Source organism: Lolium perenne, chromosome 4 (assembly GCF_019359855.2).
Source record: "Lolium perenne isolate Kyuss_39 chromosome 4, Kyuss_2.0, whole genome shotgun sequence".
Lineage (NCBI taxonomy): Eukaryota > Viridiplantae > Streptophyta > Magnoliopsida > Poales > Poaceae > Lolium > Lolium perenne.
In genome coordinates this window covers 109,749,515-109,774,148 of record NC_067247.2, presented here as the reverse complement: position 1 = coordinate 109,774,148, position 24,634 = coordinate 109,749,515, and positions in this window count along the sequence as shown.

Sequence of the window (24,634 nt, the reverse complement as noted above, 5' to 3'; positions counted from 1 at the left end):
GATAGTGGGTTCATGCCTCCATTGAATCTGGGACAGTGATAGAAAGTTCTAAGGTTGTGGATGTGCTGTTGCCACTAGGGATAAAACATCAATGCTTTGTCTAAGGATATTTGTGTTGATTACATTACGCACAGTACTTAATGCAATTGCCTGTTGTTTGCAACTTAATACTGGAAGGGGTGCGGATGCTAACCCGAAGGTGGACTTTTTAGGCATAGATGCATGCTGGATAGCGGTCTATGTTATTTGTCGTAATGCCCTAATTAAATCTCATAGTAGTCATCATGATATGTATATGCATCTCTATTTGGCAATTTCCCAACTGTAATTTGTTCACCCAACATGCTATTTATCTTATTGGGGAGACACCACTAGTGAACTGTGGACCCCGGTCCATTCTTTTACATCTGAAATACAATCTACTGCAATCTCTGTTCTCTGTTGTTCATCGCAAACAAACATCATTCTAAACACCATACGTTTAATCCTTTGTTTTCAGCAAGCCGGTGAGATTGACAACCTCACTGTTAAGTTGGGGCAAAGTATTTTGATTGTGTTGTGCAGGTTCCACGTTGGCGCCGGAATCCCTGGTGTTGCGCCGCACTACACTCCTTCACCAACAACCTTCACGTGGCCTTCATCTCCTACTGGTTCGATAACCTTGGTTTCTTACTGAGGGAAACTTGCTGCTGTACGCATCACACCTTCCTCTTAGGGTTCCCAACGGACGTGTGCTTCACGCGCCATCAATGGGCCACCTGAGAAGTCTGATGACGCGCCTGAAAAGGTGAACGCCGTCAAGAGGAAGAGAGGCGCCTCCGTTGACGACGAGCTAGCGGCCTTCACCAACATGAGTGTTGCTGTGAAGGACATCGCACGGGCCATCCCGGACAACAAGCCCACAGCCATGCACCCTAACGTGTACTAGGCGGTCAAGGACATGGTTAGCTTCAATGAATATGACCTCATGGCGGCGCCGAGCCACCTCGTCAACCACAAGGCCCAGGGTGTTGGAGATATGCCCAAGAGGCAATAATAAAATGGTTATTATAATATATCTTTGTGTTTATGATAAATGTTTGCATACCATGCTATAATTGTATTAACCGAAACATTGATACATGTGTGTTATGTAAACAACAAGGAGTCCCTAGTAAGCCTCTTGTATAACTAGCTTGTTGATTAATAGATGATCATGGTTTCGTGATCATGAACATTGGATGTTATTAATAACAAGGTTATGTCATTAGATGAATGATATAATGGACACACACCCAAATAAGCGTAGCATAAGATCACGTCATTAAGTTCAATTTTCTATAAGCTTCCGATACATGGTTACCTAGTCCTTCGACCATGAGATCATGTAAATCACTTATACCAGAAGGGTACTTTGATTACATCAAACGCCACTGCGTAAATGGGTGGTTATAAAGATGGGATAAAGTATTCGGAAAGCATGAGTTGAGGCCTATGGATCAAGAGTGGGATTTGTCCATCCCGATGACGGATAGATATACTCTGGGCCCTCTCGGTGGAATGATATCTAATTAGCTTGCAAGAATGTGACTGGTTCACAAGGGATATCATATCACGGTACGAGTAAAGAGTACTTGTCCGTAACGAGGTTGAACAAGGTATGGAGATACCGATGATCGAACCTCGGACAAGTAAAGTATTGCGTGACAAAGGGAATCGGTATCGTCTGTAAATGGTTCAATCGATCACTATGTTATCGTTGAATATGTGGGAGCCATTATGGATCTCCAGATCCCGCTATTGGTTATTGGTCGGAGAGGAGTCTCAACCATGTCTACATAGTTCACGAACCGTAGGGTGACACACTTAAGGTTTGATGTCGTTTTAAGTAGATATGGAATATGGAATGGAGTACGAATGTTTGTTCGGAGTCTTGGATGGGATCCAGGACATCAAGAGGGGGTCCAGAATGGTTCGGAGAATAAGATTCATATATAGGAAGTCACTTTCCAAGTTTGGAAATGATCCGGTGCATTTATGGAAGGCGCTAGAATGTTCTAGAACCTTCCGGAAGAAATCACCATGGAAGGTGGAGTCCCGGTTGGACTCCACCAACCCTAACCAGCCAACCAAGTGGGAGGGTGGAGTCCATGGTGGACTCCACCTCCTTGGCCGGCCAAGCAAGGGGGGAAAGGGAGAGTCCCTGTCCCTCTAGGTTTCGTCCATATGGAAGTTTTGAATTGGGGTCTTATTCGAACTTTTGGGCAAAGCCTTAGGGATTCCACCTATATAATGAGGAGGAGAGGGAGGGGGCAGCCTAGACCTGGCCGCACCACCAAAGGGGCCCCCTGGCCAGCGCCCCTAGCCACCCCCTCTCTCCCAAACCCTAGCCTCTCTCCTCCTCCATCTTCTCCCACAGCGCTTAGGCGAAGCCCTGCCGGAGATGTCCACCACCATCGACACCACGCTGTCGTGCTGTCGGGATTCCGAGGAGGATCTACTACTTCTGCTGCCCGCTGGAATGGGGAGAAGGACGTCGTCATCAACACCGAACGTGTGACCGAGTACGGAGGTGCTGCCCGACTGTGGCACCGTCAAGATCTTCTACACGCTTTCAAAGCGGCAAGTGATTAACTACAGCAACAACGAGATCTAATCTCGTAGGCTTTGGAAATCTTCGAGGGTTAGTCTCATGATCTTCTCGTTGCTACCATCTTCTATATTGGATCTTGGCTTGTTATTCGTTCTTGCGGTACAATTTTTTTTTGTTTTCTATGCTACGAATCCCATCAGTGGTATCAGAGCCGTGTCTATGCATAGATTGATTGCACGAGTAGAACACAATGGTTTTGTGGGCGTTGATGCTCTTGTTTTTTTTGGTTGGTGTACTTTGCATCTTGCGGGATGGTGGGATGAAGTGGCCTGGGCTAACTTTACATGACCGCGTTCATGAGACTTGCTCCACGCTCGACATGCAACTTGTATTGCATAAGTGGCTTTGCGGGTGTCTGTCTCTCTCACCATAGTGAAGATTCAATTTACTCTTTCTATTGACAACACTAGTATCACCGTTGTTGTTCATGTTCGTAGGTAGATTGGATCTTACTCGAAAACCCTAAACCACGTAAAATATGCAAACCAAATTAGAGGCGTATAACTTGTTTTTGCAGGGTTTGGTGATGTGATATGGCCATGATGTGATGATGAATATGTATGAGATGATCATTATTGTATTGTGGCAACCGGCAGGAGCCTTATGGTTGTCTTTTCATTTCATGTAGTAGTATTATTTCAAAGTAGTTGTAATAGTTGCTACATGTGGTGTACAACCATGAAGACCATGGATTTAGAATCCATAGTCAATGCTAATGTAAGACTAGATCAATACTATCCCATAGCTAGGCATCCTACTCATATTATTATTTCTAGGATGGAGGCGTGTACCGAAAGAGATTTGAAGAATCAAGAAAATCAAGGGACCTCATCATGATAGGAATTATTTAAATATCCTTGCACATAGTGTGCTTTTGTAATTGAAAGGAATCACTCCTTTTTAAGATGACCTTGCATTGCAAGAAGTAACATTGTATGTATTTGATGTTCTTTTTTAACACCATTGTGAATCGATGGACCGTAAGTCCAGCCAATTTTTTTTCTGTTTTGTCGAAGGCAACTGAGTGATCAGGTCAGTTTGCTCACTCGATGACCCTGTAGTAATCGCAATTTTTGCAGAGTCGCGTGTATGTTTGTAAGAGCGACACCCTTCGAGTAAAAGAGGGAACTACGCGCTTTGTATTCAGCTTCGTAACACGGTGCACCGGTATGAGCCTTTCGTATGTTGTATTGTTTCCACCAACTACAACACTTGCATGTTTTATTTGAGGCTTTGATGGAATTTATTTTTGATAAGAACTTACGGTTTCCGAGTAGTCAATGTCGACATTGTAATAAACCTTGCAGCCCCCGAGTATTGTCGGGTAAGCTATGACGCGTTGTTAACTGGAGCCCCCGATGGGAGTAGTAGTCGATAAAAAAGATCCCGAACATTTTTTCGAGTGAGAAGACAATCATATAAGTTGAACCAGAAGTTTTATTCATAATACGTAAGAAGCCTTATTGCAAAAGAAATAAAAAAGGACGAGTCCTACACATAAATCATCGCAACTGTGCAACGTTCCATGGGTTCTCGAAATCTTTTCCGTTTGTAGTATTCTTCAGTCGATAAGCTCCTCCTGGGATTACTTCAGTGACGATGTATGGTCCTTCCCATGGAGATTCAAGCTTCAGATGTCCTTTCTGTTTTAATCGTAGTACTAGATCACCGACATCGAAACTTCGAGTGCGTACTCTTCGACTGTGGTAATTCCATATGACCTGCTGATATACTTCTGTTCTTGCTAGGGCAATATCTTGAGCTTCATCAACAAGATCCACAACGTCTTGCAATGCTTGTACAGAGGTTTTCTCTTTGTATGCGGCCACCCGGGGTGCTTCAAAGCGAACATCGGCAGGTAGAACAACTTCGGCTCCATATACAAGGAAGAAGGGAGTATATTGCGTTAACCTATTTGGTGTAGTCCGCAAACTTCAAAGTATTCATGGTAATTCTTCGACCCAAGCTCCAGCTGCACCTGTGAGGCGCTTTTTAATGCCATCACATATTAGGCCATTAATCCTTTCCACTTGTCCATTGGTCTGAGGATGCGCAACCGAGGCAAATTTGAGCTTGATGCCATTGCTATTGCAGAATTCATGGAATTCCTTCGAATCAAAGTTGGTTCTGTTGTCCGTAATGATGTTGTGAGGCTGAAAGAGCAAAGTCTAAACCCCGTGTTTTGTGTGTTTGATGACAACACTTGAGTTATCTCACCGTGTGCCTTGAGTATCATTGCTAGATTTGCAAGTGCACGGTGACCTCGCTGGACACGTCAAGATCGGATGACTGAAGCGTAGTTATAGGTAGCTGTAGGTTTTCTGGTTTTGTGTGTGTTTCGCGAGGTGACATGGCTGGAGAGAAAAAGGGAAGAAAACCAGTTTTAGCCAGGCCAGTACTACCGGTACCTGTAGCGGTAGTACCGCTACCCCTATAGGTACTGAATCACGGTACCGCTCTGAGTTCTGCGCTGGATTTGTCCCACAGAACAAGTTACGGTACCTTTACGGTACCTTGAGCGGTAGTACCGCTTGCAAGCCGTAGTACCGCCCACGGTACCGCTCAAGTACCGTAACATGTTACGGCAGTACCGCTCTGGTACCGCTTCAGTACCGCTTTGGATCCAGTAATGTCTGGACCCTATTGCGGTACCTCAAGCGGTACCTCAAGCGGTACCGCGAGCGGTAGTACCGCAATGTGTCCACGTGGACAAGTTCTTGTGGGGATTCGAACTCAGAGCGGTAGTACCGCTTTCCAAAAGCGGTAGTACCGCTTAGGCAAAAAATGGACATAACAGTTGGATTTGGAGGAGCCTATTTAAGGGCCCCTTCTTCCCCAATTCGTTTCATCTCTTCTCTCTCTCTCGTCCAATGTTGCTGAGCTTAATCCTTGAGGATCTCCCCAACCATCCAACCAATCTTGCTCAAATTTTGAGGAGTGGTGGAGGAGACCTCGATCTATAGTTCTACCAAGAGAGATTTCACCAATACTTGCTATTCCTTAGTGGATCTTGGTGTTAGGGTTCCTATTGTGGGACATTGGAGGAAGTGCATCCATGGAGGCTAGCTTGGTGTTGTACTAGCTCCATGGATTGTTGGGAGCCTCCTTGTGGTGTGGAGCTCGCCCCAACCTTGTGAAGGAATCACCGCCTCGACCGGTGCCTTAGTGGAGAAGGGGGGGCACCTTTGTGGAGCTCTCTCGAGGAAGAAGGTGAGGCCTTCCTTCGTGATGTGGCCGTCTAGCCTCTTGTGTGAGGCTAGCACCTCCTCAACGCAGACGTACTCCCTTTTGTGGGAGGAACTACGGGAAACAAACCTCGCCTCGTCTCCGCGCCCTCCGGTTGTCCCGCTCCTTACTCTTACTATCTTGTGATTGTTCCTTTGCTTGTTGCACTTGTTCTAGGATCATTGTAGGATCACCAACACCACTAAAGCAATCACCTTTATCTTCCGTTGCACTAAAATTGAAAAAGACTAAAACTTGATGTAGCAACCATTCACCCCCCTCTTGTTCGCTACAATCCATTCAATTGGTATCAGAGCAAGGTTTTCTTGCTCGGGCTTTACCGCCTAAGAGATGGTCGAACAAGATGCGGGTGTGGCGAATGGGTCACCTTCCCTTGTGCCACCCGCTCCATCATCTTCCGTCGATACCACAATGGCTACGTTGGATGACCTCAAGAAATTGGAGTCATCCATCGTTAACCAAATGAAGGCGATGATGATGGAGTTGGTTGCTCGAAAACCAAACCCTAGTGTTGATCCTCAAGCAAGTGCCGAGAACCCCCCACCAAAAGCTACCCCCTTTCCTCTTGTTGATTTTGTCGCGCAAGCGACAAAAGATCCACAAAAGGAAGGGCTTGGGGAGACCGGCACTTCAACAAAGGGGAAGGATGAGACACCGGTTGCGGAACGTCTAGGGGGTTATCATGAGGTGCCACCACCAAGTGATTACACCACAAACGTTCCAAATGCCTATGCCACATATCTTGTCGCATGGTTCACCACCATTACTTGAGTCAAACAACTTTGAAAATTGCCAATTCTTGATGAAATCTCATGTGCGCAGCGCGTCTACCGAGCTTTGGCGCATTATTGAGGAAGGCTACTCACCACGAGATCCAAAGAAATTGACAAGAAGAGATGTGGTGGATGACCAACTCAACGCCACCGCCATCAACATGATTCACATGGCCGTCACGCCAAAGGACCGCGCTCATATCCGTTCGCTCAAGACCGCCAAGGAAGCATGGGATAAACTCGACAAGCTCTTCCTCGGTAATGCGAGCATCCAAAGCTCTCGTTTCGATGAAGTGAACAATATGGCCGACAGTTTCGTCATGATTGAAGGAGAGACCCCAGAAGAAATGTATCGGCGCCTCATCGCTCTCGCCGTACAAATGCAAGATCTTGGAGCAACGTTCGTGGATGACCATTGGATCAAGCGCAAGTTCTACAACGCTCTCCTCCCTTATGAGGAAGTGAAGTTGACGGCCATCCGCCAAAACGCCTCCTTCCGTGCTATGACATCCGATGAAGTTCTTAGGGAAGTCATCGCTTTGGACATCTCCAAGAAGAATGCGGAGGATCTTGTTGCTTGCGCCCACAACACACGCAAGCCCAACCTTGCATTTAAGAGGAAGGTACATGAGGCTAGTGAAAGCGATGAGGATCCCATTGAGTGGGGACCGGATGATCTCAAGATCAATTATCATGAGCACATGGCTCTCGCCGCCAAGAAATTTTGAGATGGAAACAAGTCCCGAAGCACAAGACCAAGAAGATCACGTGATTCTCCAAGAAGTTTCTCCAAGAGCCCAAGGGAGGGGCAAAAGGGAAGAACATGCTACAATTGCGGCGACAAGAGTCATTTTGTCGCGGATTGTATGTTTGAGAGAAGAGAAGATCATGGTGGAAGACTTATCCGCAAGGAAAAGTTCAAGTCACTCTCAAAAGGATTCTCCAAGTTCTCCCCCAAGTCCGATGACGACAAGGTCTCCTTCACCAAGAAGCCTAGAGCCTTCATCATTCGAGAAGAATACTCCTCCGATGAGGATGAAGAACGTGGGGACAAGAGCTCCAACAAGGAAGGAGAGGGAGTGGCCGCCATCGCCATTACCACTCCCTCTATCTCCCTCTTCGACTCTCCAAATGAGAACCTCGCCACCAACAATGCTCGTTGCCTTATGGCAAAGGCATCCTCGGAGGTAAAATCCCCCTCCAAACCATCACCCTTGACTAATGCCCTATATATTGATGATGCCACTAGTCTCACCGTTAAACGTGAGATTATGGGTTTGGATGCTTTTCTCACTAACATGCAAGGGGATACCAAGACTCATGTTGGGGCTCTCTTGAGCCAACTTGGTGCGGCACAAGACCTCATAGAGGAGAAGGAAAGGTTGGAAAGGGAAGCGGCAAATGAGATTGCCTCGCTCAAAGAGGAGCTTGAAGATGAAGAAAATTTGCGCATGTCTCTTGAAGCTAGTGTCATTGTCCTCGAAGACACCAACAAGGCTATTGTCTCCCAACTCATCAAGGACCGAGATCATACTCTTGGTTTGATGGGTGAGCTCAAAAAGAAGATGCTCTCTCTTGAGGAAGCTAACAAAGAGAAAGATGATGAAGACCCCAACTCTTGCCATGACGAGCTTGTTGATCAAGTTGCTTCTTTGAGAAAGCACAATGCTCTTCTCTTGGAAGTCAATGCTCTTCAAGAAGAAGCCTTGGATGAATATTACCGCTTGTGCAAAGAGAAGACCTCATGTTGCAACCATGAAGAAGAAATTGCCACTCTTGAGACCACCAAGGCCAAGCTATTGAGTTTGAGTAGCATGCAAGAAGAGTCTTTGGAGGAATGTCTCCGTATGAGCAAGGAGAAGGCCACTTGTTGTGATCATGAGGAAGAAATAGCCGCCTTGAAGAGGAGGGAAGCCAAGCTCATGGAGGTCAATTCCATGCAAGAGGAAGCATTCAAGGAGTATTTTCCTTTGAGCAAGGACCGTGCATGTGGCACTCATGAAAGTGACATTGCCAAGTTGGAGAGTGACAAGCGTACACTCATGAAGATGAATGCTCTCCAAGAAGAAGCCTTGATGGAACACTTCCGGGTTAACAAGGCAAAAGAAGTCCAAGTAATTGATATTTGCCACCCCCATCCGGAGCATGAAGATGAAGTCAACCGTTTGAAGGCCAAGATCGATAGACTCCAAGTTCAAACCAAGTACTTGGAAGGAGTCATTGGAGCCAAAGATGGAGTCAAAGAAGGCTCTTGCAAGGTAGGAGAAATGGCTACCAAGCCAAAGAGGAAGAGGAATAAGAGGACCAAGAATAAGAAGAACAAGGAGAACATGGAGATCAACCTTGAGGAGAGCAATGCTAGCTCAAGAAGGGATGGAGTACCCAACTCTGCCTCGAAGGGTTTCGCCGGCTCTAACAACCCTTCTCACGTTCTTTTTGTTGATTACTATGGACATATTCGTGCTCGCTTTATTGGTCCTCAAAAGGACAATGTTGATTGATGCGTGTGGTTGGCACGTCCGTTGGGAACCCCAAGAGGAAGGTGTGATGCGCACAGCGGCAAGTTTCCCTCAGTAAGAAACCAAGGTTTAATCGAACCAGTAGGAGTCAAGAAGCACGTTGAAGGTTGATGGCGGCGAGATGTAGTGCGGCGCAACACCAGTGATTCCGGCGCCAACGTGGAACCTGCACAACACAACCAAAGTACTTTGCCCCAACGAAACAGTGAGGTTGTCAATCTCACCGGCTTGCTGTAACAAAGAGTTAACCGTATTGTGTGGAAGATGATTGTTTGCGAGAAAAACGATAGAACAAGTATTGCGATGATTGTATTTCAGTAAAGAGAATTGGACCGGGGTCCATAGTTCACTAGAGGTGTCTCTCCCATAAGACGAACAGCATGTTGGGTGAACAAATTACAGTTGGGCAATTGACAAATAAAGAGAGCATGACCATGCACATACATATCATGATGAGTATAGTGAGATTTAATTGGGCATTACGACAAAGTACATAGACCGTCATCCAACTGCATCTATGCCTAAAAAGTCCACCTTCAGGTTATCATCCGAACCCCTTCCAGTATTAAGTTGCTAACAACAGACAATTGCATTAAGTATGGTGCGTAATGTAACTAGTGACTACATCCTTGAACATAGCACTAATGTTTTATCCCTAGTGGCAACAGCACAACACAACCTTAGAACTTTTACATCCTTTGTCCCAGTGTCAATGCAGGCATGAACCCACTATCGAGCATAAGTACTCCCTCTTGGAGTTACAAGCATCTACTTGGCCAGAGCATCTACTAGTAACGGAGAGCATGCAAGATCATAAACAACACATAAGCATAACTTTGATAATCAACATAACAAGTATTCTCTATTCATCGGATCCCAACAAACGCAACATATAGAATTACAGATAGATGATCTTGATCATGTTAGGCAGCTCACAAGATCCGACAATGATAGCACAATGGGGAGAAGACAACCATCTAGCTACTGCTATGGACCCATAGTCCAGGGGTAGACTACTCACACATCACACCGGAGGCGACCATGGCGGCGTAGAGTCCTCCGGGAGATGATTCCCCTCTCCGGCAGGGGTGCGGAGGCGATCTCCTGGATCCCCCGAGATGGGATCGGCGGCGGCGGCGTCTCTGGAAGGTTTTCCGTATCGTGGCTCTCGATGCGGGGGTTTCGTCACGGAGACTTTTTATAGGCGGAAGGGCAGGTCAAGAGGCGGCACGGGGGCCCCACACCACAGGCCGGCGCGGCCAAGGGGGGGCCGCGCCGCCCTATGGTTTGGCTCCCCTGTGGCCCCTCTTCGTCTCTCCTTCGGACTTCTGGAAGCTTCATGGAAAAATAGGCCCCTGGGCTTTGATTTCGTCCAATTCCGAGAATATTTCCTTACTAGGATTTCTGAAACCAAAAACAGCAGAAAACAGCAACTGGCACTTCGGCATCTTGTTAATAGGTTAGTTCCAGAAAATGCACGAATATGACATAAAGTGTGCATAAAACATGTAGATAACATCAATAATGTGGCATGGAACATAAGAAATTATCGATACGTCGGAGACGTATCAGCATCCCCAAGCTTAGTTCTGCTCGTCCCGAGCAGGTAAAACGATAACACAGATAATTTCTGGAGTGACATGCCATCATAATCTTGATCATACTATTTGTAAAGCATATGTAGTGAATGCAGCGATCAAAACAATGTATATGACGTGAGTAAACAAGTGAATCATAAAGCAAAGACTTTTCATGAATAGCACTTCAAGACAAGCATCAATAAGTCTTGCATAAGAGTTAACTCATAAAGCAATAATTCAAAGTAAAGATATTGAAACAACACAAAAGAAGATTAAGTTTCAGCGGTTGCTTTCAACTTGTAACATGTATATCTCATGGATATTGTCAACATAGAGTAATATAATAAGTGCAATAAGCAAGTATGTAGGAATCAATGCATAGTTCACACAAGTGTTTGCTTCTTGAGGTGGAGAGAAATAGGTGAACTGACTCAACATTGAAAGTAAAAGAATGGTCCTCCATAGAGGAAAAGCATCGATTGCTATATTTGTGCTAGAGCTTTGATTTTGAAAACATGAAACAATTTTGTCAACGGTAGTAATAAAGCATATGCATCATGTAAATTATATCTTATAAGTTGCAAGCCTCATGCATAGTGTACTAATAGTGCCCGCACCTTGTCCTAATTAGCTTGGACTACCGGATCATCACAATGCATTGTTTTTACCAAGTGTCACAAAGGGGTACCTCTATGCCGCTTTGTACAAAGGTCTAAGGAGAAAGCTCGCATTGGATTTCTCGCTATTGATTATTCTTCAACTTAGACATCCATACCGGGACAACATAGACAACAGATAATGGACTCCTCTTTTATGCATAAGCATATAACAACAGTTAATAATTTTCTCATTTGAGATTTGAGGATTATTGTCCAAAACTGAAACTTCCACCATGGAGCATGGCTTTAGTTAGCGGCCCAATGTTCTTCTCTAACATATGCATGCTTAACCCTATGGTGGTAGATCTCTCTTACTTCAGACAAGACGAACATGCATAGCAACTCACATGAAATTCAACCAATGAAAAGTTGATGGCGTCCCCAGTGAACATGGTTATCGCACAACAAGCAACTTAATAAGAGATAAAGTGCATAATGACATATTCAATACCACAATAGTTTTTAAGCTATTTGTCCCATGAGCTATATATTGCAAAGGTGAATGATGGAATTTTAAAGGTAGCACTCAAGCAATTTACTTTGGAATGGCGGAAAAATACCATGTAGTATAGGTAGGTATGGTGGACACAAATGGCATAGTGGTTGGCTCAAGTATTTTGGATGCATGAGAAGTATTCCCTCTCGATACAAGGTTTAGGCTAGCAAGGCTTATTTGAAACAAACACAAGGATGAACCGGTGCAACAAAACTCACATAAAAGACATATTGAAAACATTATAAGACTCTACACCGTCTTCCTTGTTGTTCAAACTCAATACTAGAAATTATCTAGACCTTAGAGAAACCAAATATGCAAACCAAATTTTAGCATGCTCTATGTATTTCTTCATTAATGGGTGCAAAGCATATGATGCAAGAGCTTAATCATGAGCACAACAATTGCCAAGTATCACATTACCCAAAACATTTATAGCAATTACTACATGTATCATTTTCCAATTCCAACCATATAACAATTTAACGAAGGAGAAACTTCGCCATGAATACTATGAGTAGAAACCAAGGACATACTTGTCCATATGCTACAGCGGAGCGTGTCTCTCTCCCATAAAGTGAATGCTAGGATCCATTTTATTCAAACAAAACAAAAACAAAAACAAACCGACGCTCCAAGAAAAAGCACATAAGATGTGATGGAATAAAAATATAGTTTCAGGGGAGGAACCTGATAATTTGTCGATGAAGAAGGGGATGCCTTGGGCATCCCCAAGCTTAGACGCTTGAGTCTTCTTGATATATGCAGGGGTGAACCACCGGGGCATCCCCAAGCTTAGAGCTTTCACTCTCCTTGATCATGTTGCATCATACTCCTCTCTTGATCCTTGAAAACTTCCTCCACACCAAACTCGAAACAACTCATTAGAGGGTTAGTGCACAATATAAATTGACATATTCAGAGGTGACACAATCATTCTTAACACTTCTGGACATTGCATAATGCTACTGGACATTAGTGGATCAAAGAAATTCATCCAACATAGCGAAAGAGGCAATGCGAAATAAAAGGCAGAATCTGTCAAAACAGAACAGTTCGTATTGACGAATTTTAAAATGGCACCAGACTTGCTCAAATGAAAATGCTCAAATTGAATGAAAGTTGCGTACATATCTGAGGATCATGCACGTAAATTGGCTTAATTTTCTGAGCTACCTACAGGGAGGTGGACTCAGATTCGTGACAGCAAAGAAATCTGGAACTGTGCAGTAATCCAAATCTAGTACTTACTTTTCTATCAACGGCTTAACTTGGCACAACAAAACACAAAACTAAGATAAGGAGAGGTTGCTACAGTAGTAAACAACTTCCAAGACACAAAATAAAAACAAAGTACTGTAGGTAAAAACATGGGTTGTCTCCCATAAGCGCTTTTCTTTAACGCCTTTCAGCTAGGCGCAGAAAGTGTGTATCAAGTGTTATCAAGAGACGAAGTGTCAACATCATAATTTGTTCTCATAATAGAATCAAAAGGTACCTTCATTCTCTTTCTAGGGAAGTGTTCCATACCTTTCTTGAGAGGAAATTGATATTTTATATTACCTTCCTTCATATCAATAATAGCACCAACAGTTCGAAGAAAAGGTCTTCCCAATATAATGGGACAAGATGCATTGTATTCAATATCCAAGACAACAAAATCAACGGGAACAAGGTTATTGTTAACGGTAATACGAACATTATCAACTTTACCCAAAGGTTTCTTTGTAGAATGATCAGCAAGATTAACATCCAAATAACAATTTTTCAGCGGTGGCAAGTCAAGCATATTATAAATTTTCTTAGGCATAACAGAAATACTTGCACCAAGATCACATAAAGCATTACAATCAAAATCTTTAACCTTCATCTTAAAGCAATGGGATCATCATCCCCAATGTTGGAAAAAATTTCAGCAGCTTTATCACAGGCAGTTTCAGCAGTTTTAGCAGTTTCAGGCAGTTTTTCGCGCTTTGCATTAGAAGTGGAAACATTGCTAACACCAATTCTTTTATTAGTATGAGTAGGAGGTGCAGCAACATGTGTAGCATTAGCATTACTAGTGGTGGTAATAGTCCAAACTTTAGCTACATTCTTTTCTTTAGCTAGTTTTTCATTTTCTTCTCTATCCCACCTAGCACGCAGTTCAGCCATTAATCTTATATTCTCATTAATTCTAACTTGAATGGCATTTGCTGTAGTAGTAATTTTATTATGATGATTCTCATTAGGCAAAACTTTTGATTTCAAAAGATCAACATCAGCAGCAAGACTATCGACTTTAGAAGCAAGTATATCAATTTTCCCAAGCATTTCTTCAACAGATTTGTTAAAAGCAGTTTGTGTACTAATAAATTCTTTAAGCATGGCTTCAAGTCCAGGGGGTGAACTCCTATTATTGTTGTAAGAATTCCCATAAGAATTACCATAGCCGTTGCCATTATTATAAGGATATGGCCTATAGTTGTTACTAGAATTGTTCCGGTAAGCATTGTTGTTGAAATTATTATTTTTAATGAAGTTTACATCAACATGTTCTTCTTGTGCAACCAATGAAGCTAACGGAACATTATTAGGATCAATATTAGTCCTATCATTCACAAGCATAGACATAATAGCATCAATCTTATCACTCAAGGAAGAGGTTTCTTCGACAGAATTTACCTTCTTACCTTGTGGAGCTCTTTCCGTGTGCCATTCAGAGTAGTTGATTATCATATTATCAAGAAGCTTTGTTGCTTCACCAAGAGTGATGGACATAAAGGTACCTCCAGCAGCTGAATCCAATAAATTCCATGAAGAAAAATTTAGTCCTGCATAGAAGGTTTGGATGATCATCCAAGTAGTCAGTCCATGGGTTGGGCAATTTTTAACCAGAGATTTCATTCTTTCCCAAGCTTGAGCAACATGTTCAGTATCTAATTGTTTAAAATTCATTATGCTACTCCTCAAAGATATAATTTTAGCAGGGGGATAATATCTACCAATAAAAGCATCCTTGCATTTAGTCCATGAAACAATACTATTCTTAGGCAGAGATAGCAACCAATCTTTAGCTCTTCCTCTTAATGAGAAAGGGAACAATTTTAGTTTAATAATATCACCATCTACATCTTTATATTTTTGCATTTCACATAGTTCAACAAAATTATTAAGATGGGCAGCAGCATCATTAGAACTAACACCAGAAAATTGCTCTCGCATAACAAGATTCAGCAAAGCAGGCTTAATTTCAAAGAATTCTGCTGTAGTAGCAGGTGGAGCAATAGGTGTGCATAAGAAATCATTATTATTTGTGGTTGTGAAGTCACACAACTTAGTATTTTCAGGGTTGGCCATTTTAGCAACAGTAAATAAAGCAAACTAGATAAAGTAAATGCAAGTAAACTAATTTTTTTGGGTTTTCGATATAGCAAACAAGATAGCAAATAAAGTAAAACTAGCAACTAATTTTTTTGTATTTTGATTTAGTGCAGCAAACAAAGTAGTAAATAAAACTAAGCAAGACAAAAACAAAGTAAAGAGATTGAGAAGTGGAGACTCCCCTTGCAGCGTGTCTTGATCTCCCCGGCAACGGCGCCAGAAATTTGCTTGATGCGTGTGGTTGGCACGTCCGTTGGGAACCCCAAGAGGAAGGTGTGATGCGCACAGCGGCAAGTTTCCCTCAGTAAGAAACCAAGGTTTAATCGAACCAGTAGGAGTCAAGAAGCACGTTGAAGGTTGATGGCGGCGAGATGTAGTGCGGCGCAACACCAGTGATTCCGGCGCCAACGTGGAACCTGCACAACACAACCAAAGTACTTTGCCCCAACGAAACAGTGAGGTTGTCAATCTCACCGGCTTGCTGTAACAAAGAGTTAACCGTATTGTGTGGAAGATGATTGTTTGCAGAAAACAGTAGAACAAGTATTGCGATGGGATTGTATTTCAGTAAAGAGAATTGGACCGGGGTCCACAGTTCACTAGAGGTGTCTCTCCCATAAGATGAACAGCATGTTGGGTGAACAAATTACAGTTGGGCAATTGACAAATAAAGAGAGCATGACCATGCACATACATATCATGATGAGTATAGTGAGATTTAATTGGGCATTACGACAAAGTACATAGACCGTCATCCAACTGCATCTATGCCTAAAAAGTCCACCTTCGGGTTATCATCCGAACCCCTTCCGGTATTAAGTTGCTAAACAGATAAAATTGCATTAAGTATGGTGCGTAATGTAACTAGTGACTACATCCTTGAACATAGCACTAATGTTTTATCCCTAGTGTCAACAGCACTACTCAACCTTAGAACTTTTCATCCTTTGTCCCAGGTGTCAATGCAGGCATGAACCCACTATCGACCATAAGTACTCCCTCTTGGAGTTACAAGCATCTACTTGGCCAGAGCATCTACTAGTAACGGAGAGCATGCAAGATCATAAACAACACATAAGCATAACTTTGATAATCAACATAACAAGTATTCTCTATTCATCGGATCCCAACAAACGCAACATATAGAATTACAGATAGATGATCTTGATCATGTTAGGCAGCTCACAAGATCCGACAATGATAGCACAATGGGGAGAAGACAACCATCTAGCTACTGCTATGGACCCATAGTCCAGGGGTAGACTACTCACACATCACACCAGAGGCGACCATGGCGGCGTAGAGTCCTCCGGGAGATGATTCCCCTCTCCGGCAGGGTGCCGGAGGCGATCTCCTGGATCCCCCGAGATGGGATCGGCGGCGACGGCGTCTCTGGAAGGTTTTCCGTATCGTGGCTCTCGGTACTGGGGGTTTCGTCACGGAGACTTTTTATAGGCGGAAGGGCAGGTCAAGAGGCGGCACGGGGGCCCCACACCACAGGCCGGCGCGGCCAAGGGGGGGCCGCGCCGCCCTATGGTTTGGCTCCCCTGTGGCCCCTCTTCGTCTCTCCTTCGGACTTCTGGAAGCTTCGTGGAAAAATAGGCCCCTGGGCTTTGATTTCGTCCAATTCCGAGAATATTTCCTTACTAGGATTTCTGAAACCAAAAACAGTAGAAAACAGCAACTGGCACTTCGGCATCTTGTTAATAGGTTAGTTCCAGAAAATGCACGAATATGACATAAAGTGTGCATAAAACATGTAGATAACATCAATAATGTGGCATGGAACATAAGAAATTATCGATACGTCGGAGACGTATCATTGATTGGACTATTTGGGTTCCCAAACCCCTTGTTACTAACATGCTAGGACCCATTGAAAAATGGGTACCTAAATCCAAGACTTGATTCCTTGTAGGACTATGCTTCCGGTGGTGCTATATGGGTGGTTGATAGTGGAGCCACAAGTCATATGACCGGAAGCAAGAATATTGTTGTCGACCTCGAGCCTTCCTACTCTACCGTATCATATGGCGACAACACGTGCTCTAAGGTATTGGGTCTTGGCAAGGTGGTGGTAACACCTGACATCTCACTTGTGAATGTCCTCCTTGTCGAGACCCTTGGTGACAACTTACTCTCCGTTCATCAAATTGCTCGCATGGGTCTATGTACTTTCTTTGATTAACATATGGTGGTCCTCTTGTGGAGCAAGACACTCTGTGTAGCTTTTGTTGGATATGTAGAGAACAGATTATATGTTGTTGACTTCTCCGGAAAGACAACATCCTCCGCTCTTTGCCTATTCGCCAAAGGTGACAAGGGTTGGTTATGGCATCGCCGACTAGCCCATGTCAACATGAGGACTTTGCAAAGTCTCCACAAGGGTGGCCACATTCTCGGACTAAAAGAAGATGTCTCTTTTTGTAAGGATCATGTTTGTAGGGCTTGCGTACAAGGAAAAATGCATGGAGCTCCTCACAAGGCCTAGACTATCATCTCTACCACAAGATGCTTGGAGCTCTTACATGTTGATCTCTTCGGTCCACTGTCCCATGAAAGTCTTGGAGGAAAGAAGTATTGCCTCGTCATTGTCGATGACTATTCACGCTATTGTTGGGTATTCTTCTTCAAGTACAAGAGTGAGACTCAACGAACCATGATGGAGTTTGCCAATCAAGTTCAACTCAAGTACGACAACAAGATCCTCACAATAAGGAGCGACAATGGAACGGAGTTCAAGAACTATACTTTGGATGACTTCCTCGGCGAAGAAGGAATCCAACACCAATACTCCACGCCATATACTCCCCAACAAAATGGGGTCGCCGAAAGGAAGAATCGAACCTTGATCGAAGCCGCTCGAACCATGATGATGGAGTACAAGTCCAACTACAATTTTTGGGCGGAAGCTATCTCTACCGCATGCCATGCTACTAATCGTCTCTACTTTCGCAAAGGCCTAGAGAAGACACCATATGAGATTCTCACCGGAAACAAGCCCAATGTGTCATACTTCAAGGTTTTCGGATGCAAATGTTATGTGCTTGTCAAAGACACCCGTCTATCCAAGTTTGATTCAAGAGCTTGATGCGTGTGGTTGGCACGTCCGTTGGGAACCCCAAGAGGAAGGTGTGATGCGCACAGCGGCAAGTTTCCCTCAGTAAGAAACCAAGGTTTAATCGGACCAGTAGGAGTCAAGAAGCACGTTGAAGGTTGATGGCGGCGAGATGTAGTGCGGCGCAACACCAGGGATTCCGGCACCAACGTGGAACCTGCACAACACAACCAAAGTACTTTGCCCCAACGAAACAGTGAGGTTGTCAATCTCACCGGCTTGCTGTAACAAAGAGTTAACCGTATTGTGTGGAAGATGATTGTTTGCAGAAAACAGTAGAACAAGTATTGCAGTAGATTGTATTTCAGTAAAGAGAATTGGACCGGGGTCCACAGTTCACTAGAGGTGTCTCTCCCATAAGACGAACAGCATGTTGGGTGAACAAATTACAGTTGGGCAATTGACAAATAAAGAGAGCATGACAATGCACATACATATCATGATGAGTATAGTGAGATTTAATTGGGCATTACGACAAAATACATAGACCGTCATCCAACTGCATCTATGCCTAAAAATTCCACCTTCAGGTTATCATCCGAACCCCTTCCAGTATTAAGTTGCTAACAACAGATAATTGCATTAAGTATGGTGCGTAATGTAACTAGTGACTACATCCTTGAACATAGCACTAATGTTTTATCCCTAGTGGCAACAGCACAACACAACCTTAGAACTTTCTGTCACTGTCCCAGGTGTCAATGCGTGCATGAACCCACTATCGAGCATAAGTACTCCCTCTTGGAGTTACAAGCATCTACTTGGCCAGAGCATCTACTAGTAACGGAGAGCATGCAAGATCATAAACAACACATAGATATAACTTTGATAATCAACATAACAAGTATTCTCTATTCATCGGATCCCAACAAACGCAACATATAGAATTACAGATAGATGATCTTGATCATGTTAGGCAGCTCACAAGATCCGACAATGATAGCACAATGGGGAGAAGACAACCATCTAGCTACTGCTATGGACCCATAGTCCAGGGGTAGACTACTCACACATCACTCCGGAGGCAACCATGGCGGCGTAGAGTCCTCCGGGAGATGATTCCCCTCTCCGGCAGGGTGCCGGAGGCGATCTCCTGGATCCCCCGAGATGGGATCGGCGGCGGCGGCGTCTCTGGAAGGTTTTCCGTATCGTGGCTCTCGGTACTGGGGTTTCGTCACGGAGACTTTTTATAGGCGGAAGGGCAGGTCAAGAGGCGGCACGGGGGCCCCACACCACAGGGCCGCGCGGCCAAGGGGGGGGCCGCGCCGCCCTATGGTTTGGCTCCCCTGTGGCCCCTCTTCGTCTCTCCTTCGGACTTCTGGAAGCTTCGTGAGAAAATAGGCCCCTGGGCTTTGATTTCGTCCAATTCCGAGAATATTTCCTTACTAGGATTTCTGAAACCAAAAACAGCAGAAACAAAGAATCGGCACTTCGGCATCTTGTTAATAGGTTAGTTCCAGAAAATGCACGAATATGACATAAAGTGTGCATAAAACATGTAGATAACATCAATAATGTGGCATGGAACATAAGAAATTATCGATACGTCGGAGACGTATCAGCATCCCCAAGCTTAGTTCTGCTCGTCCTGAGCAGGTAAAATGATAACACAGATAATTTCTGGAGTGACATGCCATCATAATCTTGATCATACTATTTGTAAAGCATATGTAGTGAATGCAGCGATCAAAACAATGTATATGACATGAGTAAACAAGTGAATCATATAGCAAAGACTTTTCATGAATAGCACTTCAAGACAAGCATCAATAAGTCTTGCATAAGAGTTAACTCATAAAGCAATAATTCATAGTAAAGGCATTGAAGCAACACAAAAGAAGATTAAGTTTCAGCGGTTGCTTTCAACTTGTAACATGTATATCTCATGGATATTGTCAACATAGAGTAATATAATAAGTGCAATAAGCAAGTATGTAGGAATCAATGCACAGTTCACACAAGTGTTTGCTTCTTGAGGTGGAGAGAAATAGGTGAACTGACTCAACATTGAAAGTAAAAGAATGGTCCTCATAGAGGAAAAGCATCGATTGCTATATTTGTGCTAGAGCTTCGATTTTGAAAACATGAAACAATTTTGTCAACGGTAGTAATAAAGCATATGCATCATGTAAATTATATCTTATAAGTTGCAAGCCTCATGCATAGTGTACTAATAGTGCCCGCACCTTGTCCTAATTAGCTTGGACTACCGGATCATCACAATGCATTGTTTTTACCAAGTGTCACAAAGGGGTACCTCTATGCCGCCTGTACAAAGGTCTAAGGAGAAAGCTCGCATTGGATTTCTCGCTATTGATTATTCTTCAACTTACACATCCATACCGGGACAACATAGACAACAGATAATGGACTCCTCTTTTATGCATAAGCATATAACAACAGTTAATAATTTTCTCATTTGAGATTTGAGGATTGTTGTCCAAAACTGAAACTTCCACCATGGAGCATGGCTTTAGTTAGCGGCCCAATGTTCTTCTCTAACATATGCATGCTTAACCCTATGGTGGTAGATCTCTCTTACTTCAGACAAGACGAACATGCATAGCAACTCACATGAAATTCAACAATGAAAAGTTGATGGCGTCCCCAGTGAACATGGTTATCGCACAACAAGCAACTTAATAAGAGATAAAGTGCATAATTACATATTCAATACCACAATAGTTTTTAAGCTATTTGTCCCATGAGCTATATATTGCAAAGGTGAATGATGGAATTTTAAAGGTAGCACTCAAGCAATTTACTTTGGAAGGGCGGAAAAATACCATGTAGTATAGGTAGGTATGGTGGACACAAATGGCATAGTGGTTGGCTCAAGTATTTTGGATGCATGAGAAGTATTCCCTCTCGATACAAGGTTTAGGCTAGCAAGGCTTATTTGAAACAAACACAAGGATGAACCGGTGCAGCAAAACTCACATAAAAGACATATTGAAAACATTATAAGACTCTACACCGTCTTCCTTGTTGTTCAAACTCAATACTAGAAATTATCTAGACCTTAGAGAAACCAAATATGCAAACCAAATTTTAGCATGCTCTATGTATTTCTTCATTAATGGGTGCAAGGCATATGATGCAAGAGCTTAAACATGAGCACAACAATTGCCAAGTATCACATTACCCAAAACATTTATAGCAATTACAACATGTATCATTTTCCAATTCCAACCATATAACAATTTAACGAAGGAGAAACTTCGCCATGAATACTATGAGTAGAAACCAAGGACATACTTGTCCATATGCTACAGCGGAGTGTGTCTCTCTCCCATAAAGTGAATGCTAGGATCCATTTTATTCAAACAAAACAAAAACAAAAACAAACCGACGCTCCAAGAAAAAGCACATAAGATGTGATGGAATAAAAATATAGTTTCAGGGGAGGAACCTGATAATGTTGTCGATGAAGAAGGGGATGCCTTGGGCATCCCCAAGCTTAGACGCTTGAGTCTTCTTGATATATGCAGGGGTGAACCACCGGGTGCATCCCCAAGCTTAGAGCTTTCACTCTCCTTGATCATGTTGCATCATACTCCTCTCTTGATCCTTGAAAACTTCCTCCACACCAAACTCGAAACAACTCATTAGAGGGTTAGTGCACAATATAAATTGACATATTCAGAGGTGACACAATCATTCTTAACACTTCTGTACATTGCATAATGCTACTGGACATTAGTGGATCAAAGAAATTCATCCAACATAGCAAAAGAGGCAATGCAAAATAAAAGGCAGAATCTGTCAAAACAGAACAGTTCGTATTGACGAATTTTAAAATGGCACCAGACTTGCTCAAATGAAAATGCTCAAATTGAATGAAAGTTGCGTACATATCTGAGGATCATGCACGTAAATTGGCATAATTTTCTGAGCTACCTACAGGGAGGTGGACCCAGATTCGTGACAGCAAAGAAATCTGGAACTGTGCAGTAATCCAAATCTAGTACTTACTTTTCTATCAACGGCTTAACTTGGCACAACAAAACACAAAACTAAGATAAGGAGAGGTTGCTACAGTAGTAAACAACTTCCAAGACACAAAATAAAAACAAAGTACTGTAGGTAAAAACATGGGTTGTCTCCCATAAGCGCTTTTCTTTAACGCCTTTCAGCTAGGCGCAGAAAGTGTGTATCAAGTATCATCGAAGGGTGGTGCATCTACAGCGGGGTGTGGGCTTTTCTCAACCAGGCATAGTATATTAGATACATAAGTTTTAGCATCTCCCTTTTCATTAGTCTTAGGCATGCTACTCTCATCAAACAAATTTTCAGGAACAAGCCAAGCATAGTTATTTTCTAGTGCATCATTCATAGCTAGGAGCTTACATGGTATTGGTGCTTTGATCTCCCCTCCATCATCAATATTATTAGTGTATCTTATTCTATCCATATCCATCTTTTCAAGGAGACTAACAAAATTAGTAGGAGAACCAAGCATATTAAATTTAGCAAAGACCTTTCTAGCTTCTCTTGCTAGACCACCAAATTCTCTAAGAAGGGTTTCTAATACAAAATCTTTCTTTTCCCCTTCTTCCATATCGCCAAGTGTGAAAAACATGTGTTGGATTATAGGATTAAGATTAACAAATTTAGTTTCCAACAGGCGAACTAAATGCGCAGCAGCAATTTCATAAGTAGGCGCAAGGTCTACCAAGTGTCTATCTTCAAAATTTTCAATAGTACTAACATGGTTGAAGAATTCTTCTATATTATTTCTCCCCACTATGGACCCACGTCCTACCGGTATGTCTTTTGTGGTAAAATTAAAAGGAAACATGATGAATTAAGTAAAGTAAATGCAAGTAACTAATTTTTTTGTGTTTTTGATATAGCAAACAAGATAGCAAGTAAAGTAAAACTAGCAACTAATTTTTTTGTATTTTGATTTAGTGCAGCAAACAAAGTAGTAAATAAAACTAAGCAAGACAAAAACAAAGTAAAGAGATTGAGAAGTGGAGACTCCCCTTGCAGCGTGTCTTGATCTCCCCGGCAACGGCGCCAGAAATTTGCTTGATGCGTGTGGTTGGCACGTCCGTTGGGAACCCCAAGAGGAAGGTGTGATGCGCACAGCGGCAAGTTTCCCTCAGTAAGAAACCAAGGTTTAATCGGACCAGTAGGAGTCAAGAAGCACGTTGAAGGTTGATGGCGGCGAGATGTAGTGCGGCGCAACACCAGGGATTCCGGCGCCAACGTGGAACCTGCACAACACAACCAAAGTACTTTGCCCCAACGAAACAGTGAGGTTGTCAATCTCACCGGCTTGCTGTAACAAAGAGTTAACCGTATTGTGTGGAAGATGATTGTTTGCAGAAAACAGTAGAACAAGTATTGCAGTAGATTGTATTTCAGTAAAGAGAATTGGACCGGGGTCCACAGTTCACTAGAGGTGTCTCTCCCATAAGACGAACAACATGTTGGGTGAACAAATTACAGTTGGGCAATTGACAAATAAAGAGAGCATGACAATGCACATACATATCATGATGAGTATAGTGAGATTTAATTGGGCATTACGACAAAATACATAGACCGTCATCCAACTGCATCTATGCCTAAAAAGTCCACCTTCAGGTTATCATCCGAACCCCTTCCAGTATTAAGTTGCTAACAACAGACAATTGCATTAAGTATGGTGCGTAATGTAACTAGTGACTACATCCTTGAACATAGCACTAATGTTTTATCCCTAGTGGCAACAGCACAACACAACCTTAGAACTTTCATCCTTGTCCCAGTGTCAATGCGAGGCATGAACCCACTATCGAGCATAAGTACTCCCTCTTGGAGTTACAAGCATCTACTTGGCCAGAGCATCTACTAGTAACGGAGAGCATGCAAGATCATAAACAACACATAGATATAACTTTGATAATCAACATAACAAGTATTCTCTATTCATCGGATCCCAACAAACGCAACATATAGAATTACAGATAGATGATCTTGATCATGTTAGGCAGCTCACAAGATCCGACAATGATAGCACAATGGGGAGAAGACAACCATCTAGCTACTGCTATGGACCCATAGTCCAGGGGTAGACTACTCACACATCACTCCGGAGGCAACCATGGCGGCGTAGAGTCCTCCGGGAGATGATTCCCCTCTCCGGCAGGGTGCCGGAGGCGATCTCCTGGATCCCCCGAGATGGGATCGGCGGCAGCGGCGTCTCTGGAAGGTTTTCCGTATCGTGGCTCTCGGTACTGGGGGTTTCGTCACGGAGA